The sequence below is a fragment of the Sarcophilus harrisii genome, chromosome 3 (assembly GCF_902635505.1).
Source record: "Sarcophilus harrisii chromosome 3, mSarHar1.11, whole genome shotgun sequence".
In the NCBI taxonomy this organism is placed as follows: Eukaryota; Metazoa; Chordata; class Mammalia; order Dasyuromorphia; family Dasyuridae; genus Sarcophilus; species Sarcophilus harrisii.
Genome location: NC_045428.1, coordinates 231,922,710 through 231,950,431, shown reverse-complemented (window position 1 = coordinate 231,950,431; position 27,722 = coordinate 231,922,710). Strand labels below are relative to the sequence as shown.

Sequence of the window (27,722 nt, the reverse complement as noted above, 5' to 3'; positions counted from 1 at the left end):
AACTGTCCAGGTTTCACAGTCATAAAACACTGAGGTCAACACAATGGTTCTGTAGATCTTCAGTTTGGTAGTCATCTAACATTAACTTCTCTTCTCCTACACTTTCCTTTGGAGCCTTCTAAACATTGACCTAGCTCTGGCAATAGGTGCATCAATCTCATTATCAATGTGGACATCCCTGGAAAGCATACTGTCAAAGTGAACTTATCTACAACATTCAAAGCTTCACCATTTATTGTAACTGATGGTTCCACATATAGATGGTGTAGAGCAGGCTGATGGAGGATGAGTATTTTCTTGATATTAATTGTTAGGCCAAAATTAGCAGAAGCTGCAAAGAATTGAACTTTGTTACATCTCCACTTTATAGACTGTATTGAGTGTACAATAATCTGCAAACAAAAAAATTATGCACCAACACTCCCTCTACTTTAGTTTTGGCTTGTAGCCTTTTCAAGTTGAACAATTTACCATCACTGCAATTAGTGACTGATTCTATGCTTGTCCTCACTGAAGGTATTTGACAACATAACTGAAAACATTATACTAAAAAGCATGGGATCAAGCACATTTGAATTGTCTTAAGAAGATTCTGAAGATCACCTGGCAGGCTAAGATACCAGACACTAAGGTTTTGGGGTTTTTTTGAACTACACTACCAAGCATTTCAATTCTATGGCAGAAAGCACAACTCAGTTGGGCTGGCCACATCGTTTGAATGCCAAATGTATGCTTGCCCAAAAAATTATTTTATGAAGAACTCACACAGGGCAAGCAGTGGTCAGAAAAAGCAATATAAGGACACTCTCAAAGTAGCTCTCAAGAACTTTAGAATTGATTGCATAATTTCAACAACAATACTATAAGATGATCAATTCTGATGGACATGGCCCTCTTCCACAATGAGATGACCCAAATCAGTTCCAATAGAGCAGTAATGAACTGAACCAGCTACACCCAGGGAAAGAACTCTTAGAGATGACTATGAACTACTACATAGAATTCCCAATCCCTCTATTTTTGTCTGCTTGCATTTTTTATTTCCTTCCCAGGCTAATTATTGTACACTATTTCAAAGTCCGACTCTTTTTATGCAGCAAAATAACTGTTTGGACATGTATACATATATTGTATTTAACTTATACTTTAACATATTTAACATGTATTGGTAAACCTGCCATCTCGGGGAAGGGGTAAGGGGAAGGAGGGAAAAAGTTGGAACAAAAGGATTTGCAACTGTCAATGCTGAAAATTTACCTATGTATATATCTTGTAAATAAAAAGCTATAATAATAAAAAAGGGGGGAAAAAAATAATTGATTGCATGACAAGGAAGACACTGACACAGAACTGCCCAGCATGGTGTGCCTTCAGAGAAGGTGCTGTCTTCTATGAACAAAGCAAAATTGAATTACTCCAAAGGAAACTGGGCAAAACTGGAGAAGCTACTTTAAATGTTCATATGGACTATTTTTGTCCAATCTGTGAGAAAGCATTCCAAGCTCCTATTTAGTCTGATCAGCCACAGTCTGACATGTTGTAATTCAACTCTAACAAAGTGATGTCATCTTGGTCCTTTTCAAAAATGAAGGACAACTATCAATCAATATGTCATTCACAATTGATAATCTTACAATACTGCCACTACTTTGTACATAGCACATTTCGCTTCACATAAGTTTATGAAAATATTCCCATGTCTCAGAAAATATTCTGAGAGCATCTTGCTGATCATTTCTTATAGCACAATAATATTCCATTATAATCACATACCACAATTTATTCAGCCAGTCCTCCAATGATGGGTATCCCCTCAATTTCCAATTCTTTGCTCCCAAAAAAGAACTGATATAAATATTTTTGTACATGTAAGTAAGTCCTTTTCTATTTTATTTTTTATCTCTTTAGGGACACAGACCTGGTAGTAGTATTTCTGAGACAAATGGTATAAATGATTTCAAAGCTATTTGGGCATAGTTCTAATTTACTCTACAAAATAGTTAGATCAGTTCACAACTCTACTAACAATGCATTAATGTCTCATTTCCCCTACATCCCTCTGACACATGTCATTTTGTGGTTGTACTTCAGAATAGTTTTGATTTACATTTCTCCAATTAATAGCGAGTTAGAACATGTGAAAAGGAAATATTCTTTTTTCCCTTGTTTGCAGAAGTGAAGAACCATGGGCATGAAATTTTTCATATATCCTCAAACTCAGTTACTCTACATATTTAAAATGTTGAGCTTTCTTTTCTTCTTTTTTTATTTTTTTTATTTTTGCTTTCAAGGCATAGCTCTTTGACCAGCAAAGAATAGAAGTCAAAACAAATTTGATCTAAATAAAAGATATTAATTTTTTAAAATTTTAATGAGACTCATTCAGAGAGAAACACAAGTCATTTAAAATTTCATAATTAGTTTTCTCTACCATTGTTCAAATCTTAATTTATACTTTAACATATTTAACATGTATTGATCAACCTGCCATCTGGGGGAGGAGGTAGGCGGAATGAGGGGAAAAATTGAAACAAAAGTTTTGGCAATTGTCAATGCTGTAAAATTACCCATGCATATAACTTGTAAATAAAAAGCTATTAAAAAAAAAAAAAACCTATTGTTCAAATCTGGGCATAACTCATCCTTCACTGTTCATTCAAGAGAAATATCCTAATCTTTATGAAATGATAATAAAATAGTATATGAGAGTTTAAATAAGATATCTTTATTTACTTGTTTGTTTTCTTATATGAATTCTTTTAGGAGATAATAGCTCTTATTCAGGAAACTTAAGTACTTAATAAAATCAGCACTGAATGTTAGAGAATATTACTGCTCTAACAGAAATGAATAGCAGGACAATTTCAGAAAGACCTGGAAAGACTTACATAAATTTATGCTAAATGAAGTGAGTAAAACCAAGAGAACATGGTACACAGCAACAAGATTATGTGATAACCAACTCTGACGGATATAACTCTTTTAAACAGTGAGGTAATTCATGCCAAATCCAATAGACTTGTGAGGGAGAGAGCCATTTGCATCCAGAAAGAAGACTAAGAAGCCTGAATATGGATCACAATATAGTATTTTCACCTTTTTTGCTGTTTTTTGCTTTTTTCTCTCTTATTTTTTTTTCCTTTTTGACCTGATTTTTCTTGTGCAGCATGATAAATGTTCAAATATGTTTAGAAGAACTGCATGTGATTAACATATATTAGATTGCTTACAGTTCAGGGGAGAAGGCTGGAGGGAAAAGAAGGGAAAAAAAATTTTTTTTTGGTTTTGCAAGAGTGAATGTTGAAACCTATCTTTGTATTTTAAAAAGAAAAATCTATTGTTAAAAAAAGAAAAAGAAATAAAAAGCAATATGAAAAAGAAAAGAAAATCAGCATAGAGAGAGCCAAGATAGCAGAGAAAAAAGCTAGGTTTGGACTTTCCTCAGTTTCCCTCAAAACAACTTTAAATAAAACTTCTAAATGAATTCTGGAGCATTAGAACCCAAAAGAAGATGAAGTATAACAATTTTCTAGCACAAGATAACTTAGGACTGCAGGAAATGTGTATCTTACTTGGGTAAAGGGCCAATATAATACAGCACAGGTGAAATCCAGGTACACTAGTAGGAGGCTTTTAATCACAGCACAGATCAGCAGCCTAGGCTCTGATCCCAGATCAGAAGACCAGCAACACAGCAAACCATCTGTTAGGCCTCCAGCTCTAGGACAGTAGGCAAAGTGCCAGCTCCAATCCATTCCCTCCATCTCTTACATCCAACAGACACAACTAGGTGGGGCCACTTTGGCACAGTGGGCAAGCTACCAGCCATGAATACCCAGATTTGGAAAGCCAATGACCAGGCCTCTGGACTCCAGTGAAAGAAGATTGGAACAGTACCTTCGGTTCCTCAGGAAGAGAGTTCAACTTTAAAATTCACAAAATAAACTGGAAAATGAGAGAAAAAACCCAACCTTATAAAAAAAATATTATGGCAACAGGGAAAATCAAAGCACAAATTCAGAAGAGGACAACAAGGTCAAAACATGTATATGTGAAGCCTCACTGAGGAATGGCAAGTGATCTGAGGTCAAAAAATCCTCTTGAAAGACCTCAGAAAGGATTTTTAAAATCAAATAAGAGAAGGAGAAAAAAATGGGAAAAGAAATGAGAGTGATGCAAGAGAATCTTCAAAAAAAGAGTCAACAGCTTAGTAAAGGACACAAAAAATGTAAAAAGATGTGTTGGAATCTTTACAAAGTGTTAAGCCATTGGAGTTGATTTAATCTTATTTTGGGACAGAACTTGAACTAAGTACTAAATACAACTGATGGAAACAATGCTAGTGTTCACACCTTTAGAGAGCTCATAAGTGTCTAAGAATTCAATGGAGTTCACATGTTTGGGAGATTTCAGAGAGCATGCTGGGAGATATCCCACAATCCCACTCTCAGAGAAGTAGCATAAATTCAGTTCCTATGAGTCACTTGAAAGAGTTCTGGGAAACTTCGACTGGGGTTGGAGACAGAGCACTCTGGGAGATACACAAGGGTACTTGCCTCAGCTGGAGATTGAGAAGCCATGAGTCGGAGCTGGCTGGAGGCTGAAGAAAGCAGAGGCAGAAGCCAAGGACAAAGCTGCAAGATCTCTTGGAGCCAGGTAGAGAGATAGGCCTCAACTAACCGGGCTATTTTGGAAGGAGAAATAAACATTTGCATTTTTACCACCTGGCTGCGATTTTGGAGTAATTATTTATTTCAACTGAGACTAAGGCTGCCTCCAGGAAAACCTTCACATTTTGGCCCCCAACGTGGGGCTGACAGGACCCTAAGTTGATTTCAGTGGAAAAGCTCCGATCCTGATTTCAGTAGAAAAGCCTGATCGAGTGGAAAAGTCTTCTCAACTCAGAAATCAGAGTGAGTACAACAAAGAAATTTTGTTAAAAGAATTAAAGTAGAATTTTGGCTAAAATGGGACAAATGCTAGCTAAAGACTCTCCATCCCCACCCACGAGTGGTGCTATAGAAAGCATGCTTAAGCTGATAGAAGGACAAGGGCTACTTATAACTTGGGGACAGGTAGCTAGACTTCTGGGTACATTAAACCGCATCTCCCCTTGGTTAGTAGAGCAGGAACAGATCTCTCAAGATAACTGGTCCCTGGTTGGACAACATGTGTCCGCATATTACAATGAAAACGGTCCTCATTCAATTTCCATAGAGGCATTCCATTTATACAATATAATTCAGTTAGCACTAAGAAACCCTATCCCTAGAAGAAAGAAAAAAGTTGCTTCTCAGAGTAGCCAAATAGGGAAGCCTGATATTAAGGAGGAAGACAATGAAGAGATTAATGACCATATCCCCACAGGGCATGGAGACTTAAGTGAGCAAGGGTGTGGTGACTTTCCACCTCAGGAGTCAGCTTTAGCCCCACCCCAGGAGCAAGTGATTGACTCTCCTCCATCAACTCCACCCTCAGGGATGGAGGGAGGAGGGGCAGTGGGGGGGAAGGGGCAGTGACAGCACCAGCACCTCCTCCTCAGCATCCAACCATTCCTATGAGTAGATTGCAAAAAGGCTTAATGAAGGCCAAAGAAAAGGGTGTAGATGTGAGGGAACTACAGCCCCATATTTTTCCTGTAATTTCCCAGTTTAATTCCTCTGGTCAAGAAAGTCAAAGATATGCTCCTTTTAACATGGAGATCCTCAAAGACCTGAAAAAGGCTTGCACTCTTTATGGGGTTACATCATCTTATGTGAAGATGTTGCTAGATAATTTGTCTTATGAAATCTTAACCCCAAATGATTGGAAATCCATAGCAAAAACATGCTTAGAACCTGGACAAAATTTGTTGTGGCTTTCAGAGTATCATCAATTATGTAGGATTCAAGCCCAACGCAATAGGCAAACAGGAACTATTGGACAAATCACTTTTGACCACCTAGCTGGTGAAGGTCAGTATGCAGAGAATTCAGAACAGATTTATTATCCCATAACAGCATATGAGCAGATTTCTAAGGCTGCAATAAAAGCTTGGAATTCTCTCCCTGGACAAAAAGATGGAAATAAAGCTTTCACAAAAATAGAGCAAGGTCCCAATGAACCTTCTGCAGATTTTGTGGGACATTTGCAAACAGCTGTAATCAGAACCATTGGAAATAATGCTGCTACAGAAATAATGACAAGACATCTGGCTAAGGAAAATGCCAATGAGATTTGCAAAAGAATTATATGGGGACTAAACAAAGATGCTCCTATAGAGGAGATCATAAGACGCTGTGCCACAGTGGGCACAAATGCTTATTATACCCAAACTATGATGAATATGGCAAGACAGGGTCCCTCTTGGCAACAGAATTCTAGAGAAACTCGTTGATATTTTCAGTGTGGAAAAGTTGGACATTTGAGAGCTCAATGCAGATATGGAGATAGAATGAGAAGACAGGGTGAGAGAAAACCCAAAACACCATGTTCAAAATGCAATCAAGGCTTTCATTGGGCCTCTGAATGTATATTGACTCAGAGAAGTGAAAGGCAAGGCCCAGCTCCTAAGTATCAATCAAAGGACAGGTGGGGCATGATAGCAGCTGAGGTTACACCCAGAGAGTCTTTAGAAATTCAGGACTCTGATGTCATCAACCAACAGAAAAGCAATCAGGATTACAGTTGGAGAGAATACAGATTTTTAAAATCTGCCAATGGAGCAGTATCCAGTGCAAATAGCTCCAATATAATTACCAGATGATAAAGAGAAAGACCTTAAAACGAAGGAGAAGATTTAAGAAACACTTGACACTGAAGGAGCATGACTGATGAGACTGTTAAAATAATTTTAAAATCTTCATAAATCATTGGATTTCTAACACAAGAAGAGACTGTTTCAAGTTCTTCAAAACAAAGAAGATTCAAGAAACATCTGATACTGAAAGAGCATGGCTGATAATGAGACTGTTAAAATAACTTTAAAATCTATTATTGGATTCTTGGCACATTAATGGACAATGGATTTCTTCGGGACTATTTTTAGGACTTATGGAGATGTATAATTCTGTGTGTTGATTCATGTTATGAAAAATTGTTTATTTCAAAGCTTACAGGAATCATTGAATTCCTGGCACATGAACTAATGGACAATGTGTAAATGTGTAAATTCTCATGTTAATTCATGTTATTTGTTAACATTGCTACTAGACTGTGTTATATTGATGGATTTGTGTACACCTTGTTTCAAGTGAGCCCCTCGAGAAGCCCCCTAATCTGATATGATTTTCTTTTTCCTTTGTATTTTCATCTCCCTTCCTGAGATGTCAGGGAAGGCATGATCACCTTTTTGGAGTTCTCACCTCCTTAAGAAGTCAAGGAGGTCATGATCGCCTATGGTCTAAATCAAAAGAAAAGGGGAGATGTTGGAATCTTTACAAAGTGTTAAGCCATTGGAGTTGATTTAATCTTAGAAAGAGTTATTTTGGGACAGAACTTGAACTAAGTACTAAGTACAACTGATGGAAACAATGCTAGTGTTCACACCTTTAGAGAGCTCATAAGTATCTAAGAACTCAATGGAGTTCACATGTTTGGGAGATTTCAGAGAGCATGCTGGGAGATATCCCACAATCCCACTCTCAGAGAAGTAGCATAAATTCAGTTCCTATGAGTCACTTGAAAGAGTTCTGGGAAACTTCGACTGGGGTTGGAGACAGAGCACTCTGGGAGATACACAAGGGTACTTGCCTCAGTTGGAGATTGAGAAGCCACGAGTCGGAGTTGAGCTGGAGGCTGAAGAAAGCAGAGGCAGAAGCCAAGGACAAAGCTGCAAGATCTCTTGGAGCCAGGTAGAGAGATAGGCCTCAACTAACCGGGCTATTTTGGAAGGAGAAATAAACATTTGCATTTTTACCACCTGGCTGCGATTTTGGAGTAATTATTTATTTCAACTGAGACTAAGTCTGCCTTCCAGGAAAACCACCGCAAAGATGTACACAAATTCACTGAAGAAAACTTCTTAAAAGTAAATTGGTCAGAAAGAAAAGATATAAAAGCTCACTGAAAAAAAATTCCTTAAAAATTAGAATTGGGCAAGTGCACATTAATAACTTTATGAGACATCAAGAATCTATCCAACAAAATCAAAAGAATGAAAAATAAAAGAAAATGTAAAATCTCCGTGGGAAAAAAAACTGACCTGAAAAATAGATCCAGGAGACATCATTTAAGAATCACTGAACTACCTAAAAGAGCTGGACTGCCTTTTTCAAGGAATTAAGGAAAACTGCTTCAATATCTGAAAACCTGAGGATAAAATCATAATTGAAAGAATCCACCCATCATCTCCTGAAAAAGCTATCAAAATGAAAAACTCCAAGAACAGTATAATAAAATTTCAGAATTCCCAGGTCAAGATAAAAACATTACAAACAGTCAGAAATAATTAACTCATGAAAGAGCCATAGCAGAACCATATAGGACTTAGCAGTTTATATATTCGAGGATCAGAGGGTTTGGGGGATTATGATCAAGAATCAATGACCCAGAAAATTTGAGCATAATCTTTGGCCAGGGGTGGAGGTAGATGGAATTTTAATTTAATGAAATAGAAAACTTTCACACTTTCCTGATGAAAACACCAAAGGTGAACAGAAAATTCAGTCTTCCATGTATACATATATTGTAATTAACTTATATTTTAACATATTTAACATGTCAACCTGCCATCTGGGGGAAGGGGTGAGGGGAAGGAGAGGAAAAGTTGGAACAAAAGGTTTTGCAATTGTCAATGCTGAAAAATTACCCATGCATATATCTTGTAAATAAAAAGCTATAATAAAAAAAAAATTCAGTCTTCAAATACAATACTGAAGGGAAGCATAAAAAGCTAAGTCAATCTGTTAGCATCCCTACTTAGGAAGATTATTTGCCAACTTTTAAGAATTTTAGCTCTTTATTAGTACATTAAGAAGGAATATACATAGGCAGAAAGTATGGATATAAGTTGACTTTGATGTGAACATATTAAAAAAAAAATTAAGGGATTAAAAAAAGGGATTGTACTGGGAGAAAAGAGGGAGGCAGAATGAAATAAATTTTATTTCAGGAAGAGGTATATAAGACAGTACAGAAGAGGGAAATAAGGAAAGGTGAATATTGTTCAGACTTTACTTTCATCAGATTTGGCTTAAAGAAGAAATAATTTACACAGTCAGTTGGTTATAGGAATCTTACCCTATAGGAAGAGAAAAAAGGAAAAAATAAGGGTGGAGGGATTAATAGAAAGGAAAGCAGTTTGAGAGAATTTGTGGCACAGAAACAGAAGTTGGTTGTGAGGAGGGACAGGGTAAAAGGAGAGGGAGAAGGGGAGAGAGAGACAGAGACAGAGAGAAGTATTAACAGAAGAGAAAATAGGATAGCGAGAAATACACAGTAATGACAACTATAAATATGAATGAGATGAATCATCCCATAGCATCCCAACAGAAATCCATAGCAGAATAGATCAAAAATTAGAATCTTACAATATGTTCTTTACCGAAAACCCCACACATTTGAAGCAGAGAGACAGACATAGAATAAAAGCTGAAGAAGAATACATTATGCTTTGGGTAAAGTTTAAAAAAAGGGGGGGGGGGGGCTAGCAATCTTTATCTCAGACAAAGCAAAAGCAAAAATAGATCTAATTAAAAGATACAAGGAAAGAAAATACATCTTCCTAAAAGACACCATCGATAAAGAAATAATATCATACTAAACAAATATGCATCAAAGACATAATATCCAAATTTCTAAAAAAAAAAAAAAAATGTAAATGAATTACAAGAAAAAATAGACAGTAAAAATATATTAGAAGGGATTTAATTCTCAGAAACAGATATACTTAAACACAAAATAAACAAGAAAAAAGTTAAGCAAGTGAACAGAATTAAAATTAAATATAAGAGATGGGGGGGGGGGGATTGAATGGGGATAGAAAGAAATATGCCTTTTTCTCGGCAGTACATGTCACCAACAGAAAAACTAACCACATATTGGGATATAATAACTTCACAATCAAATGCAGAAAGGCAGAAATATTAATTGCATCCTTTTCAGATCTAAATGAAATAAAAATTGCATTTAATAAAGGGCTATGGAAAGATAGCTTAAAAATTAATTGGAAACTAAATAATCTAAGCCTAAAATATCATCATATTAACTTAAATTAAATCATCAGCATTTCTATATATTACTAACAAAGCCCAGCAACTAGAGAAAGAAAGAGAAATTCCATTTAAAGTAACTGTAAACAACATAAAATACTTGGAAGTTTACCTGCCAAAATAAACCCAAGAACTACATGAATACAATTACAAATCACTTTTCATACCAAATAAAGTCATCAATTGTTCATGAGTAATATTGGAGCTAATATGATAAAATTGATGATGCTGCCTAAATGAATTTACTTTTTCAATACTGTTCCAATCAAACTACAATATATATAATAGTTAGAATAGGAACAAAATTCATCTGGAAGAATAAAAGGTCAAGAATAGCCAGGGATTTAATGAGGAGCTAGGAAAAGGGGATGAAAGAGAAGGTATACCAGGATCTAAAATTATACTCTAAAGAGGCAATTATCAAAACTGTCTGGTACTGGCTAAGAAATAGTGGTGAATGAAATAGATTGGTGAATCAAAGAAATAAACTATGTAAATAAACACAATAGTAAATGATTATAGTAATCACTATTGGATAGATAAATTCCAAGATTCCAACCTCTGGGGCAAGAACTCACTATTTGACAAAAACTTCTTAGAAAACTAGAAAATAGTTTGGCAGAAACTAGTTATAGACCAACATCTTACACCATTTACAAAGATGTGGTCAAAATGGATATATGATTTAAACATAAAGGGTAATATCACAAACAAATTAGAAAAGTAAGGAATAGTTTACCTGTCAGATCTATGGAGGAGAAAAGAATTTATGATCAAACAAGAGATAAAGAACATTGCAAATGCAAAATGGATATTTTTATTATATTACATTTTTTAAAGTTTTACACAAACAAAACCAATGCAACCAAAATTAGAAGGAAAGCAGAAAGCTGAGAAACAATCTTTTCAGTAAGTGTTTCTAATAAAAATCTCACTTCCAAAATATGTAGAGAACTAAGTCAAATTTCTAAGACTACAAGTCATTCCTCAATTGATAAATGTCAAAGGATATGAACAGGCAGTTTTCAGATGAAGAAATCAAAGCTATCTATAGTCATATAATGAAAAAATTCTTTACATCACTTTTGGTTTAGAGAAATGCAAATTAAAGCAACTCTGAGGTAACAACCTACACCTATCAGATTGGCCAATATGATGGGGGTGGGGGTGGGGGAATGATAAATGTTGGAAGAAATGTAAAAAAAATGGGGGGGGGGCGCAGCTAGGTGGCGCAGTGGATAGAGCACCAGCCCTGAAGTCAGGAGGACTTGAAGTCAAATATGACCTCAGACACTTAACTTTTCCTAGCTGTGTGACCCTGGGCAAGTCACTTAACCCCAATTGAGCCACTAATGCATTGTTGATGGAATTGTGAACTAGATCAACCATTCAGGAAAGTAATTTGAAACTATACCCAAGTGGCAATCAAAATGTTTATATCCTTTGATCCAGCAATAGCACTTCTAGGTTGGTCTGTATCCCAAAGGGATCATAAAAGAGAGAAAAGGACCTACAAAAACATTTTTAACTTCTTTTTGTGGTGGCAAAGAATTGGAAATTCATGGAATACTCAATCAATTAGGGAACAGCTGAACAAATTGTGATATGTGAATGTAATGAAATGCTATTATACTATAGAAATGATAAGCAGAAAGATTTCAGAAAAATCTGGAAAGATTTACATGAACTGATGCATGGATGTTGTATACAGTAAAGCAACCTTATACAAGAATCAATTATAGATACCTTAACTATTCCTAGCAATACAATGATTCATGACAATTCCATTATGGGCTAGAACTCTGAACTTGAAACAAAGGATTCTTACAAGTACTAAGTCAATGGAATTGATAGAGACAATAGTTATCTAATTTAGCATGGTTCAGTATGACTGATTTAATCCTACAAGGAGATGTTATGGGCCAGAACTTCAAACAGGGTCCTAAGCGGAATTGAGGAGACAATGGTTAAATCTAGTTTAGCATTGATTTAATCCTACAATAATGGTTTCCTAATTATATTGTAATGCCAAAGAAACTGAGCAAGACAGAGATTAGAGACCAATTCAATAGTTTATTAAATGGAGAGAGATACTGGGACCAATGGATCCATGGTTGATCCCAGGGATAGAAGAGACTATCATCTCAAAGAGTCTAGCCACAAAGTACTCAGAGGGCAAGCCTTTTATGGGATAACAAGAATAATGACACAATGGGGGAGGTACCTGAGTGGGGATAACCTAATGGGGGAGGCCCCTAGGATGACACAATGGAGGGAGGTTATTGTTATTCTAATGACATGTAAAATGGATAAACCTTTATCCAGTCAAACATTAAGAAGGAATGTCTATAACCTAAAGATATAAAACCTTTATCTCATCAACCACTTAAAAGGGAATGATTATAGCCTGAGGTTTTGGGGCAGAGCAACTGAGGTAGACCTTTATCTCATCAAACATTAAAAGGGAAAGATTATAACCTGAGGCAGAATAACTAAATAGGACAATTGGAGAAACTGGGTCATGGCATTAAAAGGGAACTTTGGTACAATAATATAATGATTGGTTTGTATTCAGTGTACAGCATATAAGCAAGAAGCTCTCAAGACAAGCACGCTAGAAGCTCTTGGAGGCCAAGACAGACTCATTCTATTGTCTACCTTTGTGATGGCTGCAGGCTGAACACAAACTTCTGGATTCGGAGAGATTCAGAGGGCAGAGAAGGAGGCAGGAGCTCAAACTCTCAGAACCAAGGAGAGAGAGAGGCCTCTAAGAAAACTAGCAGAGCCCCAAGTGAAGGAGATAGGATTTGCTATTCACATTCAGAGAAAGAACTGATATAATCTGAATGCAGATCATAGTATACTATTTTCACCTCATTTTTTCAGGGTTTTTTTTTTTCTTTTGATCTCTTTCATCATTCACAACATAACTAACATGAAAATACATTTTACATGATTGCATATAAATAACCTATATTAAAATGCTTACTCTCTTAGTGAAGAAATAGGCTGGGGAGGGTGATAGAAAATCTATTTAATTCCTGTTTCACATGATGAAGTGACCTTATTCATTGCTAAGGCTAATCTATTTATGAGTTCAAATAATCCCATTTCCTCAAACAAACTGACCCCTCAGTCGTCTCCACCTTTCACTTATTTTCAGTATAATATGCTCATGTCTCCTCTCTTAAACTCCTATCTCCACCTGCCTTGTCAGACATCTGAAACTGGATGTCCAGTAGATACATCAAACTCAGTATGTCCAAAATTGAACTTATTATCTTTCCCCAAAAACTCTCCCCATTCCCATTATGTACAGGGCAAACCTTTGCTCTAAACTTAGAAGTCATCATTATTTCTCATCCCCCATATCCAATCTGTTGCCCCGGCCTATTCATTTGCAACATCTATTGAATATTCCCCTTTCTCTCATCTAACACTGTCTTCATCACCTCACACCTTGATTGTTGTAATAGTTTGCTGGTTAGGTCTGCCCAACTCTAGTCTCTCCCAACTTCAATCCACTCTCCATTCAACCAGTGATTTTCCTAAAATTCAAATCCAATCATGTCACCCTCTACTAAATAAACTTTGGAGCTTCCTATTGCCTTCAGGAGAAAATATAAAATGTTCTATTTGGCATTCGTAATCCTTCACAATCTTTCCCCTTCCAGTCTTTACACTCTTCTTATACCTTGCTCAACTCCTGCTCTTTGATCTAGTGATACTGACCTCCATATTCTTCAACAAATACATTCCAACTCTTAGCTTCCAGCATTCTCTCTGACTATCCCCAATTCCTGGAAGGCTCTCCCTCCTTTGGTCTGACTACTGACCTTTCTAGTACCCTTCAAATTCCAACTAAAATTCTAAATTCTACAGGAAGCCTTCTCTAACTCTAGTATTTCCCCTCTCTTAATTCCTATATACTGTATATAGCTTCCTTGGTATATATTTGTTCAAGTGTTGTCTCCCCCATTCAGTTATAGGCTCCATAAGATTAGGGACTATCTTTTGCCTTTTTTTTTTTAAGAGAAGGGAACTTATAAGACAGATACCATGAAGCTAAAAATGACAAGATTTGAGAACAGATAGACTATTGGGGCAAAAATGGGGAGATCAAAGATGACACCAGTTTGGGATTCCATTATTGGCTGCTTCTCCCTAGTAGTTTGGGATCAAACATGACTAAAATTGATTCAAAGTGACTTAAAACAGCAAACCTCTCCACTAAGCCATCCATCATTTTCTGAAGCTATTAGCTTTTCATGTTCAAAGAACATGGATGGAAAAGACTGCCCATTCTGTTTAATATGGGCACCTTATTTGGGCTCATATACTTAATCTGGTATCAGAAGACCTAGGCCCCAGTCTTCACTACCTTCCCTTCCTCCTCTCAACAATCTATATGGCCTTGGGCAACTTAATTTATTAACTTCTCAGAACCTGTTTCCTACCAACTCACCAAGTTGTTATGAAGGGCAAATAAAAGCCATAAAAATAAAAATTGTTTTAGAGAGATACAAGATCCTGTCACTTCCTCTTTCCCACAAATTTAGTTTCTAGTAGAAACAATCTAATTTTTGTATAGTTGTTAGGTGTCAGATGAAAAGGGAATGAAACAAGTACAAAGTCCAAGAACTTGGGGGGAGGAGGGGAAGGAATACATTTTTATTTTCATGAACCAATAAATTTTTCCATTTCCTTCAATTATGAATGTAGGCAACAAACATTAAGAAAAGGTCCATAAAGCTTCACTAGAAGACATGCAAAAAGATTAAGAACCTCTCACATAATGAAAACCTTTTCTTTGGCTTATTTCTATTACATGTGTATCTAATCATCAAGAGTAACTTTAAATAAATGTTATTAAAAAACAAGTCAAGACTATTATTCTTTCCACTTAAGTAACCTCCTACATTCTATATTCCTAGTCACTTAAACCCTATTTTAATCTTACCAAGTTTTAGCATTTTGTATATAATAATATTAGAACTAGAAGGAATCTCAAAAGCATCTAGAACAACTTCATGTTCTGAGTTGTTCTTTGATGTTATACATATCTTAATGACATTTCTTCACTTCTTTGGTTGAGGCAACTGATGTGCCCAACATGTAAGGAATACAAAAGTGCCTAGTCAGTTTTGTGTGTGTGTGTGTGTGGCAAAGAATTAGAAATCTCTCCGTCAATTGGGGAATGGCTGAATAAGCATTGAGATATGATTGTAATGGAATGCTATTGTTCTATGAAAGATGGCTAGCAGGATGCTCTCAGGAAAAACCTGGAAAAATTTTTGTGAATTGATGCAAAGGGAAGTCAACAGAACCAGGAGGATGTAGTAACAGAAATATTTTATGACAATGAACTATAAATGACTTATCTATTTGCAGTACAGTGACCCAAAACAGTTCCAAAGAATTCATGATAGAAAAATGCTATCTAAAAATCCAGAGAAGGAGGTGATAGATTTTGAATGCAGATTGAAGCATATTTTTTTTTCACTTTATTGGGGTTTTTTTGGTTTGTCCTCTTTCACAACATGATTAATATGGAAATATTTTATATGATTTGTATAAGCTATATCAAATTGCTTGCAGTCTCATGAAGGGGAGAAAAGAAGGCATCTAGCAAGAGAATTTGAAAGTCATTTTTTTCAAATGAATATTAAAAATTGTCTTTACATAAAATTGGTGGAAATATTATTTAAAGTATCTGTTAAGTCCTTGCTGATTATCATTACTAATAAACTTGGAGGCTGAGATTAAGAAAATAATTTTACTATCAAATGGACAAGGTGCAGAGCCCCTGGAATCAGGAAGACCTGAGTTCAAACCTCAGACACTTAACATTTACTAGCTATGTGACCCAGGGAAAATCACTTGCCTCTCCAAAAAAAAAAAAAAAAAAAAAAAATACATAAGCTGCCCCAAAAACTCTGGACATACCATAGAAGGTAGTGTTTACTAACTTCTCAAACTGAATTCAGCAAGGATGGGGGAACTGAAGAAAAAGAAGACTAAGAAAAAGACACAGCTTTGGTACTTTCAACCAATCAGTACTTCCCATATTTTTTTCAGCTAAATTGGGATTTCCTTCATTTAAAACACTCTAAAGTACTTTTAGCTGGTTAGCTAAATGGTTCAATATATAAAATGAAGAATCTAGAATCAGAAAGATGTAACTGAGTTCAAATCCAACTCTAGACATTAGCTATATAATGCTGGGCAAGTCACTGAACCTGATTTGCCTCCATTTCCTCATCTGTAAAATGAGCTAGAGAAGTAAATGAAAACCACTTCAGTTTCTTTGCCAAGAAATCCTAATTAGAGTCATGAAGAGTTACATATGACTGAACAACAACAAATAATTTAATGCGCAAATTGATAAGAAATAGACATAGAGCCATTAATCAAATAAAGCATGATGTACCTGACTATACAATAAATGTCTATGCACAATGATAAAGCAATATAAGATGAAAATTGAATATGCCAAAAACAGGAAAGTTGATGGAGACTGACATGGTGAAAAGGATCCAAGGACCACATTTGACTAGAAATTATTTTAATTATATTTAAATTTATTTATTTATCATCCTACAAACGCCCACTTTGCATCTTTTTTTCTTAGCAGAAGAAGCTCCCTAGAAGCAGGGAATCAAAGAAAACTCTTAAATCCATAAACCATAAATGAAAACACTACTTTAACTCAAACATTCAAAATGTTATGAAGTTGAAGGATCTAGATTCTAATAGGCTTACTCTGATGTTTACTATCCTTGTGATCTTAGGCAATTCAATCTCCTTAGCCTCAGTTCCCCTACATATTAAAGAGGGAGATTGGAACAGATAGATCCTGTGGTCTCTTCCAATTCTACAGCCTTAATCTTCTATAGATAGTAGTTACTTACTAAGCATAGAGTGCCTTTAAACATCTGTTAGAAGCTCCCAACCTTTTGCCAATCCCATACACACACAGGTTAGTACTTAATATTCCTCCTTTCAAGGCTGCCTTAATTATTTATTTTAAATTGATTTTACTTATTTAAAAAGCAAACCTCATAAAGTGCAATAGGAATAGTGTCTTTGGAAAGAAAATACTGAAGGAAAATTCAAGATCATTCCAATACCACAACCTTCAAGAAAGAGATGGTAAAGCATTCCAGGTGTTAATTCAGGCCAATTTTTAAAAGGAAAGAAGAAAAAAATCAGGAAAATTTGTTCTGTCTCTCATATAGGGATCTTATTTCTCAAATTTATAGAGAACTTTGTCAAATTCATCAACTGATGAATGGTCGAAGAATATGCATAGGCAATTTTTTGATGAAGCAATCGAGACTATCAATAATTATATGAAAAAAAATGCTTTAATTCATTATTGAGAGGCAACTAGGTGGATAGAGCACCAGCCCAGAAGTTAGGAGGACCTAAGTTCAAGTCTGATCTCAGACACTTGACACTTCCTAGCTGTGTGACCCTGGGCAAGTCACTTAACCTCAATTGCCTCAGCAAAATTTTTTTTAAAATTAAGAACAACAATTCCTATTAAAAACACTTGAGAGTATAGGAATAAATGGACTTTTCCTTAAAATAATCAGCAGCATCTATTTAAAACCATCAGTAAGCATCATATGTAATGGAGACAAACTGCAACCATTCCCAATAAGATCTGGAGTGAAACAAGGTTGCCCACTATCACCGTTACTATTTAATATTGTATTAGAAACGCTAGCTATAGCAATAAGAGCTGAGAAAGAGATTAAAGGAATAAGAATAGACAATGAGGAAGCCAAATTATCACCTTTGCCGATGACATGATGGTATACTTAGAGAACCCCAGAGATTCTGCTAAAAAGTTATTAGAAATAATCCACAACTTTAGCAAAGTTGCTGGTTATAAAATAAACCCACATAAGTCATCAGCATTCTTATATATCACTAACAAAATCCAACAGTCAGAGTTACAAAGAGAAATTCCATTTAAAGTAACTACTGATAATATAAAATATTTAGGAATCTATCTGCCAAGGGAAAATCAGAAACTTTATGAGCAAAATTACAGACCACTTTTCACACAAATTAAGTCTGATCTAACCAATTGAAAAATATTAAATGCTCTTGGATAGGGCGAGCAAATATAATAAAGATGACAATATTACCTAAACTAATCTATTTATTTAGCTATACCAATCAGACTCCCAAAAACTATTTTAATGACCTAGAAAAAATAACAACAAAGTTCATATGGAAAACAAAAGGTCAAGAATTTCAAGGGAATTAATAAAAAATCAAATGATGGTGGCTTAGCTGTACCAGATCTAAAACTATACTATAGAGCAGCAGTTACCAAAACTATTTGGTATTGGCTAAGGAATAGATTAGTTGATCAGTGGAATAGATTAGGTTCAAGGGATAAAACAGTCAACAAATATAGCAACCTAGTCTTTGAAAACCCAAAGATCCCAGCTTTTGGGATAAGAACTTACTGTTTGATAAAAATTGCTGGGAAAATTGAAACTAATATGGCAGAAACTAGGCATTGATCCATACTTAACGCCAGACACCAAGATAAGGTCAAAATGGGTTCATGACCTAGGCATAAAGAATGAAATTATTAATAAATTAGAGGAACATAGGATAGTTTACCTCTCAGACCTGTGGAAGGGGAAGGTTTTATGACCAAAGCAGAACTAGAGATCATTACTGATCACAAAATAGAAAATTTCGATTATACCAAACTGAAAAGTTTTGTACAAACAAAACTAATGCAGACAAGATTAGAAGGAAGCAATAAACTGGGAAAATATTTTTACAGTCAAAGGTTCTGATAAAGGCCTCATTTCCAAAATATATAGAGAATTAACTCTAATTTATAAAAATCAAGCCATTCTCCAATTGAAAAATGGTCAAAGGATATGAACAGACAATTCTCAGATGAAGAAATTGAAACTATTTCTAGTCATATGAAAAGATGCTCCAAGTCATTATTAATCAGAGAAATGCAAATTAAGACAACTCTAAGATACCACTCACACCTGTCAGATTGGCTAAGATGACAGGAAAAAATAATGATGATTGTTGGAGGGGATGTGGGAAAACTGGGACACTGATTCATTGTTGGTGGAGTTGTGAACGAATCCAACCATTTTGGAGAGGAGTTTGGAACTATGCTCAAAAAGTTATCAAACTGTGCATACCCTTTGATCCAGCAGTGTTACTACTGGGATTATATCCCAAAGAGATTATAAAGAAGGGAAAGGGACCTGTATGTGCACGAATGTTTGTGGCAGCCCTTTGTAGTGGCTAGAAACTGGAAACTGAATGGATGTCCATCAGTTGGAGAATGGCTGAATAAATTGTGGTATATGAAAATTATGGAATATTACTGTTCTGTAAGAAATGACCAACAGGATGATTTCAGAAAGGCCTGGAGAGACTTACACGAACTGATGCTAAGTGAAATGAGCAGGACCAGGAGATCATTATATACTTCAACAACAATACTAGATGATGACCAGTCCTGATGGATCAGGCCATCCTCAGCAACGAGATCAACCAAATCATTTCTAATGGAGCAGTAATGAACTGAACTAGCTATACCCAGAAAAGAACTCTGGGAGATGACTAAAAACCATTACATTGAATTCCCAGTCCCTATATTTATGCACACCTGCATCTTTGATTTCCTTCACAAGCTAATTGTACAATAATTCAGAGTCTGATTCTTTTGTACAGCAAAATAATGTTTTGGTCATGTATACTTATTGTGTATCTAAGTTATATTTTAATATATTTAACATCTACTGGTCATCCTGCCATTTAGGGAGGGGTGGGGGTAAGAGGTGAAAATTGGAACAAGAGGTTTGGCAATTGTTAATGCTGTAAAGTTACCCATGTATATATCCTGTAAATTAAAGGCTATTAAATAAAAAAAATAAATAAATAAAATGTGATTTGAAATGGAAAAAAAAAAATAATAATAATAAAATAAAATAAAATTAAGAACAACAAACAATTCGTGACAATAAGGGTTCAAATTCTTGATAAAACATAACTACCTGGTAGCCATAGGCAACTCTTTAAGATTACAGGTTAAAGAAATTACAGCTCTGCACAGAGGAAAATTCCTTACTTACAGGTCTTATCATTGAAATTACAGGTCCACAGGAGACCATTATATTCTTCCACAACAATACTATATGATGATCAATTCTGATGGATGTAGCCATCTTCAACAATGAGATGAACCAAACAGTTCCAATAGAGAGTAATGAACTGAACCAGCTACACCCAGCGAAAGTACTCTGGAAGATGACTATGAACCACTACATAGAATTCCCAATCCCTGTATTTTTGCCCACCTGCATTTTTTATTTCCTTCACAGGCTAATTGTACACTATTTCAAAATCCGATTCTTTTTGTACAGCAAAATAACTGTTTGGACATGTATACTAATATTGTATTTAATTTATACTTTAACATATTTAACATGTATTGGTCAACCTGCCATCTGGGGGAGGGGATGGGGGGAAGGAGGGGAAAAGTTGGAACAAAAGAATTTGCAGTTGTCAATGCTGAAAAAATACCTATGCATATAACTTGTAAATAAAAAGCTATTAAAAAAAGAAAGAAAAGAAATCGCAGGTCCATATTAAATAAATGTATAAAAATGAGCCATTTCATAATTTTTGTTCAAAACAATTCGCTTAGATCCTGTTAAACCTAAAAGCAGCCTATGAAACTAAGTAGAAAGATCTGAATTCAAATTTAACCTTAGAGATTTACTAATTGTAATCTGAACAAGTCACAACTTCTGTCTCCCTCAAGCTCTTCAACTGTAAAATGGGAAGCATAATGCTGAACTCCCTGGGTTGTTAAGGATGAAATGATGTAGTAGCATTTGTATATTCCTTAGCACAATATCTAGCATATAGTAAATGATTAAATACTTGTTTCCTTAAGTCCTTCCATTTCTCTACTACCGATACTATGAAACCATTGTAGAAACTTGGTTTTCTAGATTCCCAGAGGTCTAGAAGATCAAGAAATAGTTCCAGGCAAAGTTACAAAGTGGGGGAGGGGGGTCCTTTGTTTTGAATAGAGTCAAAAGGAACAAAATGAATATATACATGCATACACATACCCTGGCCTCCCAAAAGCTTTGTCTATATCCCAGTATAAAAGTTAATTACTGTTCTCCATGGAAACAAACACTCCCAGAAGCACTTTACCAATAGAATTTGCAAAGTCCCTGACAGGTTTATATAATTTCAAAACTTTGAAACTTAAAAAAATAATCTTTGAAAGTAGTTTTTGAGTAAGGTGTCCTTATCGTGTGTTCAATGATAGATCCAGTATTTCTACATTTTTCTTGTGGAAAATCAAATTTAAGGGTCTGCAGTTCCTCTTCAAAGGAGGGAGGTTTACAATTTACAAATTCTGCAATACCAACAGCATTTCCCCCCTTTAGAGACAACCTGACCCTTTTTTAGAGACTAAATTTCAAAAGTTAAAAAAAAAATTCAGACAAAACACATATTGAAATAAACAGCATTCCTCTAAGCAGAGATTAGGTTATTGGCAGTCTATCCTTTTCTCTGATTTGATCAAGTAACTAAAAACCTCTAAAAGGTTCTCTCAGAATTTAAAATGAACCAAGAGGCTCAAACTGTTCTGTTAAACCAAGAGCATATTCTTTGAGTTATTTCCACCACCACCCCCAATAATCTTCATACCTAATCCCAAAAGATATCCCACAAAGGACAATAGCACAGAATTAGAGAGCCCGAAGTGGTCCATTCAAACCCTGAAGATCCCTTCCCCCCCCCCCATTCACAAACCCATAGCTCCGATAGCATCAAACAAGTTGCTAAATGCCCTATAAACTTTGTATCAACTAAAAAGCAGAAGTTACTCACGTAATATCCACGGCATCTTTGCGTACTGAGATTTTTCCACAAAGAAACAACCAGCTCAGCCAGAAAATCTAGTTCTCACTCTCGATGCTAATCCAGGGGTAGCTAGGGGGAAAAAAAGAGTAAATGAACCCACCAGAATCCACAACCACCAGGAAGTCTCTTTCTCTTGTAAATTGACTAAGTAGCAAAAGCCAAAGTCTTTCTCGAGTCAAAAGGCATCTCCCGAAGAGAAAGATTTTTATTGGGACTTCCTCCACCTACTAATTTAACATTTAAAAAGGCAAGTTTCCTTCATCCCCACCTCCGAAGAAGAATTGTAGGTATAGAAAAGTTTCCCTTAAGGCGCGTAAAACCCGAAGGGCCAGAATCTAAGGAGTTGGTACTAATTGGATAAATTTAATTAGTAATTGCCGCGTTTGATCAGAAGCGATTCACCCTCTCCTTCTCTTTCTCACCCATTTGTCCAAAATCCATAATTATTTCGGGTCTTTAAGTAATTCCTATTCTCTTTCTCTTTATAGACAGAGATATGGGCTTGAGAAAGAAATTGGATTTGTTATTCGGGAAACAGAACCCTCAGATTCAGTTCCACTTGCCTCAAAGTAATAGCCTCCAACACAACCCCACAAGACATTCAAATAAACTGACAAACCAGCTCTCAGATTGTGCCCTCGATCCCCATTGCCAAGACCGATAGGTTTCTCTTTATTTTTCATTTCTCCCCCAGGTATCACTTACCTGCTGTGTAGACAGAACTCTATGCCCGACTCCTCCCCAGCAAAGCACAGGTGAACTCACTCAGCTACCGCAGCTCCCAGAGCCCTCAGGCTACTTCCTCCTCCGCCTCCTCCCCAGCCTTTCTTCCTCCTTCCTAGGCTCCCAGCCCACTGGTTCTTTTACCTGGTAGGTGGCGCCCAGGCTGTATGAGCCTTCACACACCCAGGAATGACCTGAGAAGATCCCTGGATTCGGGCACTAGACCCCGGGGCAGCTGTTTCACTACTCTTGGGACAGGCCCAAGGTAAATTGCAAAGGAGGATAGAAAGAAGGGAGGTAGCAGAGCCCTTTCCCGAATGAAAGTCTAGTGAATTTATTGGGTTTCCCAACCTGAGGGTAGACATTGCTCCTGTGATAGATTTCCTTACCTGAGGACTTAGGTCTCATAGGTGGACAAACAACAATACCTGAGGGTAGACACAACTCCTCTCTCTGTAGTCAAAGAAAACCACTCACCACCTACTTCAGTTCCCCTAGCTGCATTTTTGGAAGTCTTGATGAGCAGCCTATTAATTTTGCCTTAATGATTTGAACGAAAATTGCTTGCTATATAGCCATTTTAGGCCTAGTACCTTTAAGTTGGCTTAGATTCCAGACTTGTAAAACTTGAGTTAATCAAACCTCCTTATGTTAGAAAAAAGAAAACAGGTACTGTAAATTTAACTAAAGTCATATAAGGTTTTCTTGTATAACTGAAAGAAGGCAGGAGCAGAGATGCCCTTCCTGGTGGATAATTACATTTACAATTAAAGATAGCATGCATGTTTTAGGGAAGAGGATATCCAAGGATTCTTTTCTCTGGTCATATGTAAGCTCTGAAAGATTCTGATGATGGGGATAAAGAAGCAACCTCCTTATTGGCAGCTTATTCCAAGAAAAGTCCTGATTCAATACAGATTTGAAAGGAGAGGGAGTGAACTGCTTTAAATTATCTCTTATTTTCCAGAAGCAGATACTGTCAGTTCTGTGATGTTCTATCTCTGTTGATCACTTCAGTCTGTCCCAACAATGTGCCTATGGCTTCCATGTAGTAGCAAGAGCAAGAGATTCAACTAAGTTGGATGAGCCTAAGCTTCTGGCCACTTCTATTGCTCTGTGTTTCTTTATCAAATCATTGGTGCTCAAATAGAAATCCTGAAATGGATGTGTCTAGTCTTGGAGGCAAATTGCTGATTTCCAAAGGTTAGGAATCTAAAGTCCGAGAGTTAGAACTGACTGGTACTAGAGAATGTTTCTGAATCGGGAAAAATTTACAAAATGATTAATCCAAGCCATGACCTGGATTGCCAGAAAACATTTACTTTAAGAGAGACAGTGCAGAGTTGAATGAATATACCTATTCATCAGTTCCATAACTACATGTCCTCATGTTTAACTTTCAGCTTCCTGGGAGAATAGAGCAATAGTTATGAATTAGTGATTATTTAAGTTTATCAATTTTCCTTGTACAAGCTTTTGTAGAGGAAAGAAATAGGTGTGCCAAACTAGATTTATTTTGTCCATTGAGTGCTTTTTTACTCTGTGTTTTGGGGAGACCCCAGACAGCATGAGTCTAGATCCCTTAGAGGAAAGGAAAAGACATAACACTTTCTTAGGCCTCAACATCATGGCATCTATTTCCCTTAAAGAAAAAACACTCTTTTAGATGGTTTCCCAATATCTTAGAACAGCCATGAGTCAATGAGTTGGATTTTGTGGATTGTTCCTCAAATACCCTTCACACCCCCCCCCCCCCCTTTTCAAACTGTGTATTCTTTTTGAACTTATGTCTTAACCAATCTTTCTGTTCTTCTGGTACATAGAAGTAACTGAATTTGAAAAATCTGACTTGATGTGTTCCACTTCTCAATTCTTTTATTATTTGCCTGATACTAGAAGACCTTAGCTTCTGGGGCTAAGGCTAAATTTTTAATATTTGTGAAGACCGTGTATTTTTAAATCAGCAGGAGGCAGGAATTCAGGTTAGGGGAAAATCGTCAGTCTTTATTCTCAGTGAAGAAGGATCGGAGGTGGAAGAGAATCGGCGATAGCAATGTGTGCAGCTGAGTCAAGAAGCTAGCTGGATCAGCAGCCACATGACCAGCAGCCAGGAGAATGGAACCAAGGTCAATCTCCCCCAGCTTCTCTTCCTGTCTCTCTGTCTCCACCCACCAAAATCGTCATTTCCTTTACAACACATCAGGACTTGCATAGAGAGTGGGCAGGGACCATTCTTTATCCAATCATGTATATTAATAGAGTATAGCCCAATTCTATTTAGCCTCATGTACTTGGGACCTCAGTGCATCAACTCAAACCTCAGCCCATTACATCTCCCGCTTTCTTTTATTTTAGAACACAGGTGGTCATGCCATCCCTGACTCCTCAGGGAGGTCAGAGCCCCCAAGGGGAGGGTGATCACAGCCTCCCTGACTTCTCAGGACAGGCGTGAAAGCACAAAAGGAGATGATCATGCCTCCTGACATCTCAGGAAGGGAATGAAAAGCACCAAAGGGAAGTGGGGGTTGCTAGCGGTTTCTGGGCTGAAGGGTCTTATTATGCACAAACCCATCAGCATGGGAGGTATTACTCTAATAGCAATAACGCAGAGGCTATTAGGGATGACTCTCCCACAGTCAGTACAGGCTCGATGTGGAACAAACATGAATTGTACACGCAAGTAGCAGAATAGCAAACAATATAAATCAACATGGTGTTGGAAAAGATCACCAGAAGTCCTAGAAGGAAGGTATGTAAACAACAGTCACACATACACCTTCGTCAGCAGCCAAGAGATAGTCCAAAACCAATCTGTTGTCCATTGCTTCACATGTCAGGGAATCCAATGATCCCCCTGAGTTTTTGAAGTCCCGCAAGGTCTTTTATGTTAGGGAATCCATGATTCCAGCAGATTTTGAAGTCCTGTAACACTCTTATCATTTCTCAGAGAATCCAATGATTCCTGAGGGTTTTCAAGTCCTATGTCTCAGAGAATCCAATGATTCCTGAGGGTTTTCAAGTTCTACAACAATCTTATCATGTCTCAGAGAATCCAATGATTCCTGAAGGTTTTGAAGTCCAACAATCTTTGATGTCCATGAGTCAAACGCCATAACTGCCACACTCTTTCAATGGTAAGCACAATCAGCAACAGAACACCCGATATTTCTTGGGTCGTCTCCTTTGTTTCAAGGGTCTGCGATGGACAATGCGAATGTGGCTCGTTGGCACCCATCTGATTCCTTCTCCACCTGCAGAGATACAAGCAAATCCTCTCCCCAAAGCGGTTAGCCTATCTGGTCCTTTCCATTCACCACTTTCTGGCCCTCCACATCACCTGGCAAATTATCTAAAGATAGTGGAGCTGCTCACCTGGACACTGCCCTCCGGTGGGTTATAAAACCCATTGCCGGAGCCAGTGCATCTTTGTCAAAAATCAAGAAGTTAATAGTATAAAGAGCTAGATTTAGAAGTTCTCCTTTCTTTTGTTTTTGGAGGAGCGTCTTAATATCTCTGTTTCTCCTCTCTACAATTGCCTGTCCTTGAGGATTAAAAGGTATGCCCATGGTGTGTAAAATCTTATACTGTGCACAAAAGTGTGCAAAATGTTTTGAAGTATAAGCAGGACCATTGTCTGTTTTTATTGCTTGTGGCACACCCACAATGGCAAATGCTTGTATGAGGAATTCAGTGACCACTCAAGCTGTCTCTTTTGCTGCTGGTATTGCAAAAGTGAATCCCGAAAAGGTGTCTACCACAACGTGGATGGAAGACAGACAACCAAAAGATTTATAATGGGTCACATCCATTTGCCAGATTTCATTGGGTCTCAAACCACGAGGGTTCTTCCCTGGAGGCAGTGTAGGAGCGTGGAAAGGAAGGCAAGCCGTACAGGCTTTTACTATGCTCCTGGCTTCCTCTCTTGTTATTCCAAATTGTAAACGTAAAGCTTGAGCAGCCTGATGATATTTAGAATGAGATGCCTGGGCTTCCTGGAATAAAGGGGTATTGACCAACATAGTTAGAAGGCTATCTGCCTTTGAATTGCCATCAAATATGGGACCTGGAAGTCCACTATGAGAATGGACATGTAATATATAGATCTTACCTGGATGCTTTCTCACTTGCTCTTGAAGTTTCTTAAAGAGCTGATATATTAGAGGCTGCAAATTTTATTTGGGCTGTGGCAATTCTTTGTACCACACCTACTGAATAAGCCGAATCAGATATTATATTTATGTCTCCTGGATAATAAGTAAGAGCTAGAATGATCGCGTACAATTCATTCTGCTGGGGTTTTTTTTGTTTGTTTGTTTGGTTTTTTTTGTTTTTTTTTTAGGGGAAAATCGTCAGTCTTTATTCTCAGTGAAGAAGGATCGGAGGTGGAAGAGAATCGGCCATAGCAATGTGTGCAGCTGAGTCAAGAAGCTAGCTAGATCAGCAGCCACATGATCAGCAGCCACATGACCAGCAGCCAGGAGAATGGAACCAAGGTCAATCTCCCCCAGCTTCTCTTCCTGTCTCTCTGTCTCAACCCACCAAAATCGTCATTTCCTATACAACACATCAGGACTTGCACAGAGAGTGGGCAGGGACCATTCTTTATCCAATCATGTATATTAATAGAGTATAGCCCAATTACTATTTAGCCTCATGTACTTGGGACCTCAGTGCATCAACTCAAACCTCAGCCCATTACAAATATTAATACATCCAACATGTATATAGCCATCTAATATATAATTTTAGTAGAAGCTGGAGCTCTTTCTCTGATAGTGTCCAAATGTGAACCTATATAAGGACTCTGTAACTTCCATTCCCTTAGTCTCTTACCTTTCTAAGAAATATAATAAATAA

At 36.8% G+C, this 27,722-nt stretch overlaps 1 protein-coding gene across 1 annotated transcript in view; it reads right to left on the bottom strand.

Annotated features, from left to right (window-relative positions):
• Positions 1-22,945, bottom strand: part of TMPRSS2 (transmembrane serine protease 2) — a 123,684-nt gene extending 100,739 nt beyond the window's left edge. Inside the window, exons 1-2 of the mRNA XM_003766371.4 lie at positions 22,848-22,945; positions 22,110-22,211 (exon numbers count right to left, since the gene is read on the bottom strand). The gene's annotated coding sequence lies outside the window, so the exon portion shown is untranslated. The remainder of the gene's footprint in view (positions 1-22,109; positions 22,212-22,847) is intronic.
• Positions 22,946-27,722: the final 4,777 nt, after the last annotated feature.